The sequence below is a fragment of the Artemia sp. Qi Xiang Cuo genome, chromosome 4, assembly GCF_049724085.1.
Source record: "Artemia sp. Qi Xiang Cuo chromosome 4, ASM4972408v1, whole genome shotgun sequence".
Taxonomy (NCBI): Eukaryota; Metazoa; Arthropoda; class Branchiopoda; order Anostraca; family Artemiidae; genus Artemia; species Artemia sp. Qi Xiang Cuo.
This window is the reverse complement of record NC_142797.1, coordinates 707,460-720,350: the sequence shown is the minus strand read 5'-3', so window position 1 is coordinate 720,350 and position 12,891 is coordinate 707,460.

The window sequence follows — 12,891 nt, the reverse complement described above, 5'->3', positions numbered from 1 at the left end:
TTTTTCATAATTTCTTGAATGAAATTTCTGCATTGTGTATACAAGAGGTGACTTCAAGAAAGAGTTTGTTACTTACTTGCAATTTTTTCATAATTTCTTGAATTAAATATCTGTATTGTGTCCAGTCCAGGAAGCGAATTCAAGAAAGCAATTGTTACTTACTTAATTTCATGTCATTTTAAGATACGTAAAAAAACCCTCCTGTGCAAAAAAGCCTCTATTTCTGTCCGTTTAAGTTTTGATGTTGCTCCATACTTTCAGTTGAAGAAACTTTTTATAATTTAATTTCTGATCGCGGGGAGCAGGCCATGGTTGAAGTTGTTTTCACGTAAAAATACTCTTCCCCTTTTCCATGGAAAATTTCCCCCAAGACAATTCCATTCCTGTGTATGTTAAACCATTATCAAAATTTAATTGTAAGGTATGAGCATTTTATAAAAAATCTCAAGGACGAATAAAAAATCCGTAGAGGTAGAGCTAGGTCAACTCGCAATGTCATTCTATCATCATTAACCATTTTCATAGATTTATGTTGTCCCAAATTTATAACGAATTGCCTGAGTTAACAAGCCCTCGTTAGACTCTATTTCAAACTGACAACCCTGTTCAAACACCACTTGTGTATTATACAGAACACTTCGAAGTATTCGCAAATGCTAAATTCTTTTTTTCCACCTTAATAGGATCAAATTCGCAAATGCTAAACCCCTTTTTTTAGAGCTATGATCGCAACGAATGGTGCCTGTTATCAGACAAAAATGCCAATTGCCAAAAAAATAAAAAATAAAAAAAAAATAAAACACGCCATGCTGAATGTGCTTTAAAATACCCTTCTGGTTGAAAACATGTTTGTTATCGTTAACCACTTCAATAGATTGATATTGTTCCAAATTTATAATAAATATCTTGCTTTTTGCAGTGTGAAGGAACTAGTGGGGAATCCCCGTTCGTTTGGACAGGTACCAAGGAAAGGCAAGCAAAATGTAGTTTAATCACGTGTAGAGGTTTTGCATGCTTTTTGCAATGTGCACGTGGAAGGAACATGCATATTCTTGTAGGCGTGAATGTATGGTTGAATGTACGGTTCATATCTATTACACTTTTGAGCATATTCTTGTGTAATTGATATCAATAGCAAAAAACCAGTCTGATAGCACATACTTCAAAGAAATGGAACATAGTGTCCCCAAATAGCACAGGAAGGAACATAAACCAAGCAAATCCATAAGTACATGCTCTGTAAAGGTGCCAAGGAACGTAAGGCAAGCAAATAGCATTGGCAAGGTACTAAGGAACGTGCTGCAAGCAAATAGCATGGGAATTCCTATACCTGCAAGCAAAGTATAACTTAGCACTCTACTAACGAGAGTTAGGATGTTTTGGCATTAAATTGCCCCCTTCGAGGCATCTGCTCCCCTCCCTCACTATAAAACAATCAGATAACTCTACTGTAGAGGTTTCAAGCTCTAATCTACAAATATTAGGAATTGTGTATTCTTTGTCAAAGTAAGATCATGGATATGTGTTGTTTGTTATTCTTTTTTGTTATTCCCCAGGGATGATCGTGTTGAACCAAGGGTCCTAGGAGATCGGGGGAGGGCTCATTCAAATAATTAACTAAAAAAACAAGTTTTTTTGACTGAAAGTAAGGAGCGACATTAAAACCTATAACGAACAGAAATTATTCCGTATATGAAAGGGGCTGTCCCCTACTCAACGCCTCGCTCTATACGCTAAAGTTTTTTATTGTTTTAAAAAATAAAGTTGTGAGACAGAGTCAAACTTTAGCGTAAAGAGCGAGGCGTTGAGGAGGGGACAGCCCCTTTCTTATACCGAATAATTTCTGTTCGTTTTAAGTTTTAATGTCGCTCCTTACTTTCAGTTAAACAAACTTGTTTTTTTTAGTTAATTTCTGAACGTTTTTGAATTAATGCAGCTTTGATTTTGGCTCACAGTATATGAATATTTAAAACGAAATTCTCATATTAATTTTCCTTTTTTTGGCTAATTGGCTTTCTCGAAATTTTGTTCTGACGTAACTTACGAATTAACTAACGTAACAAATTTCTATATTCGTATGTTTTTATTACGTATATTAGGGAGTTAGTTCCTTAGTCAATACCTCGCTCTTTACGCTAAAGTTCGAATTTTGTTTGAATCACAAACCCCTGAATCACAAAGGCCGGTTAATTAGAATAGATAGCTCTTTTGAAAGTACTAAATAACTTTAGCGTAAAGAGTGAGGTATAGACTAGGGGGCGAACCCTCTCATGTACGTAATAATTTCTGTTCATTTTAAGTTTTAATGTTGCTCCTTATTTTCAGTTGAAAAAAGCTTGTTTTTTTTATTTAATATCTGATCGTTTTTTAAATAATGCTGGGAAATCTGGCACCCCCTTCATGGAAATGTTCCTTCCTCCAAGGAAATATCCTCCATGGAAAGATCCTCCCCCGTAACCCCTACACCGACCCCGACCCCCCACTAGAAAAAAATTCTTCCTGAAAACACCTTTATACTTCCCAATAACCAATACTATATGTAAACATTGGGCAAAGTTTATAACTCGTAGCCCTTACCCCAGGAACTGTGGGGGATTAAGTCATCCTCAAAGGCATATTAATTAGGTTTTCAACTATGTTGAACAAAATGGCAATCTCAAAATTTTGGTTGGGTGACTTCGGGAAAAAACTGAGTGTGGGAGGGGGCCAAGTTGCCCTCCAATCTTTTTGGTAACTTAAAGAGGACACTAGAAATTTTAATTTCCTTTCGAATTAGCCCTCTCACGATATTCTAGGACTACTGGATCGATACGATCACCCCTGGGAAAAAAAAAAAAAAAAAAAAAAAAAAAAATAAACACGCATCCGTGATCTTTCTTCTGGCAAAAAATGCAAAATTCCACATTTCTGCAGATAGGAGCTTGAAAATTCTATAGTAAGGTTCTCTGATACGCTGAATCTGATGGTGTGATTTTCATTAGAGTTCTTTGACTTTTAGGGGTTGTTTCCTTTTTTTTTCGAAAATAAGGCAAATTTTCTCAGGCGCGTAACTTTTGATGGGTAAGACTAACCTTGATGAAACTTACATATTTGAAACCAGCATAAAAATCTTATTCTTCTGATGTATCTATTGGTATCAAAATTCCGTTTTTTAGAGTTTCGGTTACTATTGAGCCGGGTCGCTCCTTACTTATAGTTCGTTACCACGAACTGTTTGAAAACTAAAAGTTTAAATATCATTTTAAGTGACCAAACAGAATAGAGGGAAACTATTCCCCTTCCAATGCCCCTTTCCCCCCAAGACATCTGAATAAAATTTTGAGATAGCCATTTGGTTTATCATAAACAAAAGGTCCACTAAATATCCAATTATGTCTCTGGGAATGACGTGACGGTGGAAATAAGGTATATTTATAATAAAGTAATACGATAATATGATATACGGTTTTCTCTTAATAAATTTTTCTGAAGGAAGTGAAGAGCGAAGTTGAAACTCAAAAAGAACAAAAACTATTGCTTCACAGTCTATCTAACATATCGACAAAACTAGTGCAAATAAACCAACTGATGATGTTTCACTATGTTTGTATGAATATAGGAAACTTGCGCTTTACTGAAAACACAAAATGATATAGGAGTTTTGGCAGTGGAGTCGTTGATGGGGGGCAGTTGCCCCCCCCCCCCCCAATAATTTGGAAAAAACTATAATTTATTAAGTAGCTTTAATTTATTTTTTAGCTTTTCAAATTTGTCCTTTACTTTGAGCAGATAATTTTTTTTAATTAATCCACACTCATTTTAAAATAAGGAAAACGAGAAACATAAGGGTCTATTACACTTCATAATATGTTCCACGTTAATATTTTTCCAAAAAAAATTATTGCCTTTGGAACCTTATCATCAAGTAAAAATGTGAACCTAGTAAATTGCAAAATTGAAAAATGTTGTATGGTTCCTGTTTCACCACATTTGCTCAGGTCCATTTTTTCCCCTGATATTTAAGGTGCTTTTACTTCCTATAATCTATAAAATCAAGATTATATTCTCTTGTTTTAAAACTTACAAAATTGTAAACGAATATATCCTCTAGATCTGCAAATAGGACAAAAATGGAACCGCTGAAGAATAAGAAAGTAGATATACAGTGAATGTAATTTCTTTATTTGTTTTTTCGTTTAATTTGGTATCATTTCTACGCAATGATTGGCTATCGTTTTGGTTCTGAAAAGAACATTTCATGATTATTTTGTAGACCAGTTTGATCTGAAGCCATCTTGATAGTATTAGGACTATAGACTAGCTTTGGAATTTATTTCATAGCTTGAAAATATCCGTCGTATAGGTAGTTGCATTCGTTGCATTTCCGGATTTTATATTATGGTATGTTTGTCCTTCATTTCGAGTAATACTAAAGCGTGTTTTTTTACAACTTAAAATTGTATATTGCTCATAATTAGTATTATAGCTGGTGAGACCAAGATGTTACTTGATAAATCAATCCATTATTTTTGTATGTTGTTCAATGACATTGCCGTAATTTAAAAAAAAATATTTATTTTTATGCTTAAATTTTTAAGATAATTTTAATTGTATATTGAAAGTTACTGATATAACAGGTCGATGAGGTCGTTTTAGGCTATGAAAATCATTATAGATTAGTGTGTTTTTGGCAGGCTATGTGCTTACTTTTGACTCTTAAGTCAATGTTCTTGTTTTTTTATACTTGGCCTTGTTTTTTCAATAAAGCGCTAGTTTTCTATAATCATACAAACTTGGGAAAATATTTGTTGGTTTAAATATTAATATAGTTGTTTTTTTTTTGCAGAAGTTTGATCGGTACTAAACTATTAGCTGCAACCCACGCGATATATTGTATATGGAAGATGCTAAACTAGTCAAACTGGTTCTTTAAAAGGAGAACTCCTATACCGAGATTGCAAACAGTGGTTTGTACAGTATTTTAACAGTTGGGGTTTAGGGGGAAAAAAGGTACCTAGGTTAGGTATGGTAACGTATTTAATATATGCAATACTTTACCCTCACCCCCCTAATGTGCAAATATATAGCCTAAATTTATTTCTAAGCTATTATATTTTCATCATTTTTTGTTTTATTTCATTAGCATTAACCAAACTTCACTTCTCGTGTGGGTTGCAGCTAACAGAACAGTACCGTTTGATCCATATATGTCAGATAAGCTGTGAAGCATAATTTTTATTTGTTTTAAGTTTCAACTTCGCTCTTTAATTCCTTAAGAAAAACTTTGGTAGTTTAAATTAATTTTTGCCTTTTTTAAATTAAAATTTACTTTTGTAAAAGTACATCCATCTGTTTATCCTACATGGACATAGGCTATAGCAGGGTTGCCAACTGCCGACGTCTAAAAAGAGTGCAAATCAAGGCCAAACAAGAGTGATCTTTGCTCAAAAAGAGTGCAAGTCAAAAATTTGCGCGAGCGCAGCTACTGCCGCCTGCGTATCTCCTCTGAGGTAAAAAAAATGCATTTCACACGATTAGTGTGCTAGCTGGCAACCCTGTTCCTTGGGTTAAATGCACTTCTGACGAAGTTGCCAACTACTTACGTTTAAAGTGAATGAAAATTAACACCCAAAAAAGTTGTTTTCGCCATTCCGTATCTTCATTGAGGTTAAAAAAAAGTGCATTTCACACAAATGTGTGCAAGTTGGCAATTCAATGTTATAATAACATCCGGTTTGTTACATTACTACAATTTGAAACTTCTTTTCGGCTCTCAATGAGAGAACTGCTTAAGGGTACAAAGCGACTATCAGATGTCAACTACGTCATTAAAGGTGGATATTCGTTGTTTTCGCAATTTGGTATTTTGAATTTCAAGCTGGTATTTAAACATCGTAAATTAGATTTCACAAAATGTTAAAACTACCCTATATTACTAGAGTTTCCTAAAGCCCTTAGAGCTAGATTAATGAAAACTTCAGCACGAAAAATGAAAAAATTTCCATAGTTCTAGTTGAATTACTAATGGTTCATCAAAAGTGATTCGAGATAGATTAAATAAAGTTCAGGAACAAATTTAGAGCCTAAATTATACCCTGGGAATATGGTTTGAATCCTCGCCCCCACCGAAAATAGAACATTTTACTGTATTCGTTTTCAGATACAATTTCTTTGCTAGGGGATTTTTGGAATTCTAATGATCTCAGTGGCACCATGTTTGAGGGGTTACTAATTAGTCTTTTATAGATTTTGTAGATAAAAGTTCACTTATTTATGAAATATTGTCCTATAATACACAAACAGATTTTTGAAACCTGAAGGACGCTAATTTTTTTTAGATGTATAGTTAATATAATTTATCGAAATTTGTGCGATCACTATTGTATTTTTTCTGCCTCAATGCTGCAGGAAATGTTGAACTTCTCATAAGACAGCATCCAAGGTGGATAAGGGGGGATTACCTGGTTTGAGACCCAGCTATGAGACCTATATGAGGAATAGCTGTTAAATAAGCTATTAAACATCTCTCTCTGAAGTTCTGGTAGCCCACTAGCCCCAGCTTTTCCAATTGAGACATGGCCAAAAATACCATTTTTAGGGCCATGTGACATTCGCACATGTTAGAATTTATAGAAAACACGTAGATTTGAGCAATAGCTCATATCTACTTGCTAGCCCCACCTAGCACGCAGCCGCATGGAATCTTATGGAATGACGTATATATTTACCAGTGCCATTCAATTTTACATGGGAGCATACGGCATGGTTTGAGGGGTAATAATTTTGTTGGTTTGTAGTTTCAACTTTGCTCTTTACTTTCATCAGAAAGCACAGTTTTTATACAAATTTCAGTATCAAATTCAATCACCCAAGCACATACACTTGATTCCTGTAAGAGAGGTGCAATCGAACAGTTCGCGGTAAGGAACTGTAAGTAAGGAGCGATTCGGCTCAAAAGTAACCGAAACTCTGAAAAAACGGAATTTTCATATCAATAAATACATCAAAAGAATCAACTTATTATGCTGATTCCAGGTATACAAGATGCATCAAATTTAGTGTCACCCATCAAAAGTTACGCGCCTGAGAGAATTCGCCTAATTTTTTTTTAATAGGGGGAAAAGAACCTCTAAAATTCAAAGAATATCAATGAAAATCACACCATCAGATTCAAAGTACCAGAGAACCCTACCGTAGAAGTTTCAAGCTACTATATTAAAAAAATGTGGTGTTTTGCTAATTTTGCATGAAGAAAAATCACGGTTGCGTTTTTTCTTATTTTTTCCAACGATTGTTCGTATCGAAATGATGGTCCTAGAAGATCGAGAGAGGTTGCATTTGAACGAAAATTAACAGTTCTAGTGCCAACGAAAATTCTAACAGTTCTAGCCATTTTGTTCAGTATAGTTGAAAGATGTAATAAATGTCCTTAGGGGTAAAATGATTTTCCAAAGTCTATGGGAAGAGGCCTGTGAGTTATGAAATTTGGTCATCACTCACGAATAGAATTTGTTATTAGGAAGTATACAGACATTTTTTGGGCAGGATTTTGTGCTTGGGGTGGATTTCCATTGTGGAGGGAGTTTCCTGGGTGGTAATTTTTTCCAGGGGAAACTGTTCGCTGGGGGGATTTGGCAGAATTCCAATTCAAAATTCTCTTTAAATGTCTTAAATTTTCTTTGTCAACTCAATTTTGCACGAGGAGATGTTACGGGGGAATTATCAAAGGGCTATTTTCTGCATGTTTTGGTTTCCGGGAAAAAATTCCACAGAAGGAAACATTTCCAGAGTGATCGAGAAACCTATTAGAAATTGAAGTCTTTTTCTGAAAGTATGCTAAGGAGAATTTTTCAGGCTGAATCGCCCGCAATAAATTTTACGGGGGGTGGGGGGGGGTATTTTAAGCAAGAATGGAACTGCCTGTAGGTAATTTGACGTGGGGGGATGCACTTGACGTAGGGTGAAATTTCCACGGAGTAGTTTCCCGTGAGGGGGAGTATACTCCATGGAGGTTGAGCAAGATTTACCGGCATTATTTAAAAAGATCAGAAACTGAATTAAAAAAAAACACATGTTTTTTTTAACTGAAAGTAAGGAGCAACATTAAAACTCAAAATGAACAGAAATTATTCCCTATATGAAAGGCTGCCCCCTCATCAAAACTTGCTCTTTACGCTAAAGTTTGTCTGTTTGCCAAATTATTTAGGAATGACCACTGAAACACATGGGCCGTTTGATTAGTATAGGAAGCTTTTTTAAAGTGCTAACAGCTTTAGCGTAAAGAGCAAGGTATTGAGGAGTGGCGACCCTTCATATACGAAATAAGTTCTGTTCGTTTTGAGCTTTAATGTTTCTCCTTACTTTCAGTTAAAAAAAGTTTTTTTTATTTAATGTAGGTAGCTAAAAGTCATCCTGGAAAAATATTAACTAAAAAAAACAAGTTTTTTTTAACTGAAAGTAAGGAGCGACATTAAAACTTAAAGCGAACAGAATTATTCCGTATATGAAAGGGGATGTCCCCTCCTTAACGCCTCGCTGTTTAAGCTAAAGTTTTTTATTGTTTAAAAAAAATAAGAGTTGTGAGAAAGTCAAACTTTAGCGTAAAGAGTGAGGCGTTGAGGAGGGGACAGGCCCTTTCATATACGCAATAATTTCTGTTCGTTTTAAGTTTTAATGTCGCTCCTTACTTTAAGTTAAAAAAAATTATTTAATTTCGGAACGTTTTTGAATTAATTCAGCTTTGATTTTGGCTCACCGTACATGAATAATTAAAACAAAATTTGCATATTAATTTTCCGTTTTTTGGCTAATTGGCTTTCTTGAAGTTTTGTTCTGACGTAACTTACGAATTAACTTACGTAACGAATTTCTATATTCGTATGTTTTTATTACGTATATTAGGGAGTTCGCTCCCTAGTCAATACCTCGCTCTTTACGCTAAAGTTCGAATTTTGTTCCAATCACAAAGGCCGGTTAATTAGAATAGATAACTATTTTGAAAGTACTAAAAATCTATGAAAGTACTAAAAACTTTTGAAAGTACTAAATCATAACGGCCTTTGAATTTGACTAAAGAGCTCTTTTGAAAGCACTGAAAAAAAACTGTAGCGTAAAGAGTGAGGTATTGACTTGGGGGCGAACCCCCTCATATACGTAATAATTTCTACTCGTTTTAAGTTCTAATGTTGCTTCTTACTTTCAGTTGGAAAAACTTGTTTTTTTAATTGAGTTTCTGATCGTTTTTTAAATAAACTGGGAAATCCGGCGCCCCCTTCATAGAAATGTCCAACTTGCAATTGTTCTAATTAAAAAACCCTTGTGTTTCAGGCGTCGTTCATAAAGAATTGGGACAACATTCAACCTTCAGTGTAAATAGTAAGGTGTTGAGGAGGGGTAACCCCCACATATACATACTAATTTCTGTTTGTTTTAAGTTTTAACAACGTTTCTTACTTTCAGTTGAAGAAATTTGTTTTTTCATTTAATTTCTTATCGTTTTTTTAAATAATGCCAGAAAATCTGGCTCCACCTCCACAGAAAGATCCCTCCTCCCTACAGAAATATTTTCTAGATAATTCAATTTCGGTGGTAATTTACCCCACACAATTACCTTTAACATGTCCACGCATAAAAGTGAGTCGGCAAAATGAAACCAAGACATAAAAAGAATTTCGTATTGGAATTCTGGCAAATTCCCCCAGTGTAAAATTTCCCGTGAAAAGTTTCCTCCCTGGAAACTTACCTCCCCATCGAAAATCTTCCTTTTGGAAAAAACAGCAGAAAATACACCCCCCCCCCCAAAAAAAAATGCATGCATAGTTCCCAATAACAAAAACTATACGTATACAATTGGGAAATTTAAAACTTTAAGACCTTTCCATAAGGGCTCTAGGGGGAATTTGTTACCTTCAAAAATATATTTTTAAGGTTTTTCAACTATGCTGAACAGGCTATCTCAAAATTTTGATCAGACGAAATTGGGAAAAAAGGGGCGTGGGAGGGGGCCAAGTTACCCTCCAGCATTTTTGGTCACTGAAAAGGGCACTATAACTTTTAATTTCCGTTCAAATGAGCTCTCTCTTGATGTTGTAGGACCACTGGGTCGGTACGATTACTCCTGAAAAAATAAAACCGCATCCGTGATCTTTCTTCTGGCAAAAAATACAAGGTTGCACATTTTTGCAGATATGAGCTTGAAACCTATGTAATAGGGTTTTCTGATACGCTGAATCTGACGGTGTGATTTTCATTAAAATTCTTTAACTTTTAGGGGATGTTTCCCTACTCTTTCCAAAATCCGGTAAATTTTTTCAGGCTCGTAGCCTTTGATGAGTAATACTAAACTTAATAAAATTTATATATTTAGAATCAGCATTATAAGCCCATTCTTTTGATACATTTATTGACATCAAAATTCAGTTTTTGAAAGTTTCGATTACTATTGAGCCGTATCACTTGTTTTTTTTTATTACGTATATGTTATTACGTATATGAGGGGATTCTCCCCTTAGTCAATACCACGCTCTTTGCGCTAATGTTAAAATTAGTTTAAATCACAAACCCCTGAATCACAAAGGCCGTTTAATTAGAATAGATAGCTCTTTTGAAAGCACTAAAAAAAACTGTAGCGTAAAGAGCGAGGTATTGACTTGGGGGCGAACCCCCTCATATACGTAACAGTGTCTCTTCGTTTTAAGTTCTAATGTTGCTTCTTACTTTCAATTGAAAAAACTTGTTTTTTTTAATTTAATTTCTGATTGTTTTTTAAATAATGCTGGGAAATCCGGCGCCCCTTCATATAAATGTCCCTTACCCCAAGGCAACATCCTCCACGGAAAGATTCTCCCGAGTAACCCCCTCCTCCAGCCCCCCCCCCACCAGAAAAAAATCCTTCCTGAAAATGTCTGTATGCTTCCCAATAACCAATACTATATGTAAACAAAGGGCAAAGTTCATAACTTGCAGCCCTTCCCCTGGGAACTGTGGGGGATTAAGTCATCCTAAAAGACATATTTATTAGATTTTCGACTATACTGAACAAAATGGCTATCTCAGAATTTTAATTGGGTGACTTCGGGAAAAAATGAGCGTGGAAGGGGGCCAAATTGCCCTCAAATTTTTTTGGTCACTTAAAAAGGAGTAGAGGAGGGGGTGTTACTCGTGACAGCACACCAAATATGGGCATAGAATACTGTCAGTACACCATATATGGGCATAGAGTCATTAGGGAGAACACGTGGTTAATGGGGTCAATGACCTCTTTTTCCAAGGTCGATTTATTTGATGTTTTTCATGGATGTTTAATGGTTTTTGTCAGTGAGAATTTGAAAAACAGGAACTTTGTCACATTTATGGACCATATTCACTGAGAGCGTGCACTTACAACACCGGTACGAGCCACGTGGTTTATGGTCCATATATGGGCATAGAATACTGACGGGACACCAAATATGGGCATGGAGTCATTAGGGAGACAACGTGGTTAATGGGGTCAATGACCTAAATTTCACAACAACAACATCGACCTTGACATTCGCTGAGAGCGTGCACTTACAACAACAACAACATCGACCTTGGAACACCTGTGCTGTCGACCTCAATTCACCTATCGTGAATCAATAATTCCCCTTAGAAACAACAAATTAATTTCCCCTTTCTTGACAGATCAATCAATCAATGACATCATCTGTCAGACTTTAACAATTTTCGCCCTAGAAACACTTCTCCAGGAATAGATCCAAATCATTAATGTCTTTGCCTCGGGAACAACTCTTTTGGTCGAACTCCAAAGGATATTAATAACCAAAGACCATGGAAACAATTAGGCAAGAAACATCTTAGCGATGAATTGTTTTAGCGCGCGAAAAGGTTTCTTATTAATTTGAAATGCGTTAGCGCAGAGATGCCAATAACAAAGGAACACGTTGAATTTATGTTTAGGGATTTTTTGGGCGAAACCGTTTTAGACAGGTTATGGAACTATTTCGGCGAAACAGATAGAGACATTTTAAAATAAGATTTTTGAAGAGATTTTGGAAGAGGTTTTGAGTGTGGTCGTTATAATACACATGTTTCATATGAACAGTGTTGTGAGGTCCTCTAGCCCAACCCCAAAGGGTTCCAATCCTCCTACCCCAACCCCGAAGGAAGTCTCCGGTCCTCAAAAGCCCCCCAAGCTCCCAAAGGCCCTCCACCGGTCCCCAAATGTCCCCCAGGCCCCCAACTGTCCCCCCGGACCCTCAAAGGCCCCCAAGCTCCCAAAGGGCCACCGGCGCCCCCAAAGGCCCACCCAGACCCCCAAATGCCATCCCCGGGCCCCCCAAAGGCCCATCGAGCTCCCAAAGGACCAACGGGGTCCCAAAGGCCCTTCACCGGCCCCCAACTGCCCCAAAGGCCCTCTCCTGGTCCTCAAAGATCCCACCGGGCTCCCAAAGGACCAACGGGGTCCCAAAGGCCCTCCACCGGTCCCCAAATGTCCCCCAGGCACCCAAAGGACATCCCTGTGCCCCAAAGGCCCACCCAGACCCCCAAAGGCCATCCCCGGGCCCCCCACAGGCCCATCGAGCTCCCAAAGGACCAACGGGGTCCCAAAGGCCCTCCACCGGCCCCCAACTGCCCCAAAGGCCCTCCCCTGGTCCTCAAAGGTCCCACCGGGCTCCCAAAGGACCAACGGGGCCCCAAAGGCCCTCCACCGTTCCCCAAATGTCCCCCAGGCACCCAAAGGCCCTCCCTGTGCCCCAAAGGCCCACCCAGACCCCCAATGGCCATCCCCGGGCTCCCCAAAGGCCCATCGAGCTCCCAAAGGACCACCGGGGCCCCAACGGCCCTCCACCGGTCCCCAAACGTCCCCCAGGCCCCCAAAGGCCCTCCCTGTGCCCAAAGGCCCTCCCTGTGCCCCAAAGGCCCTCCCCG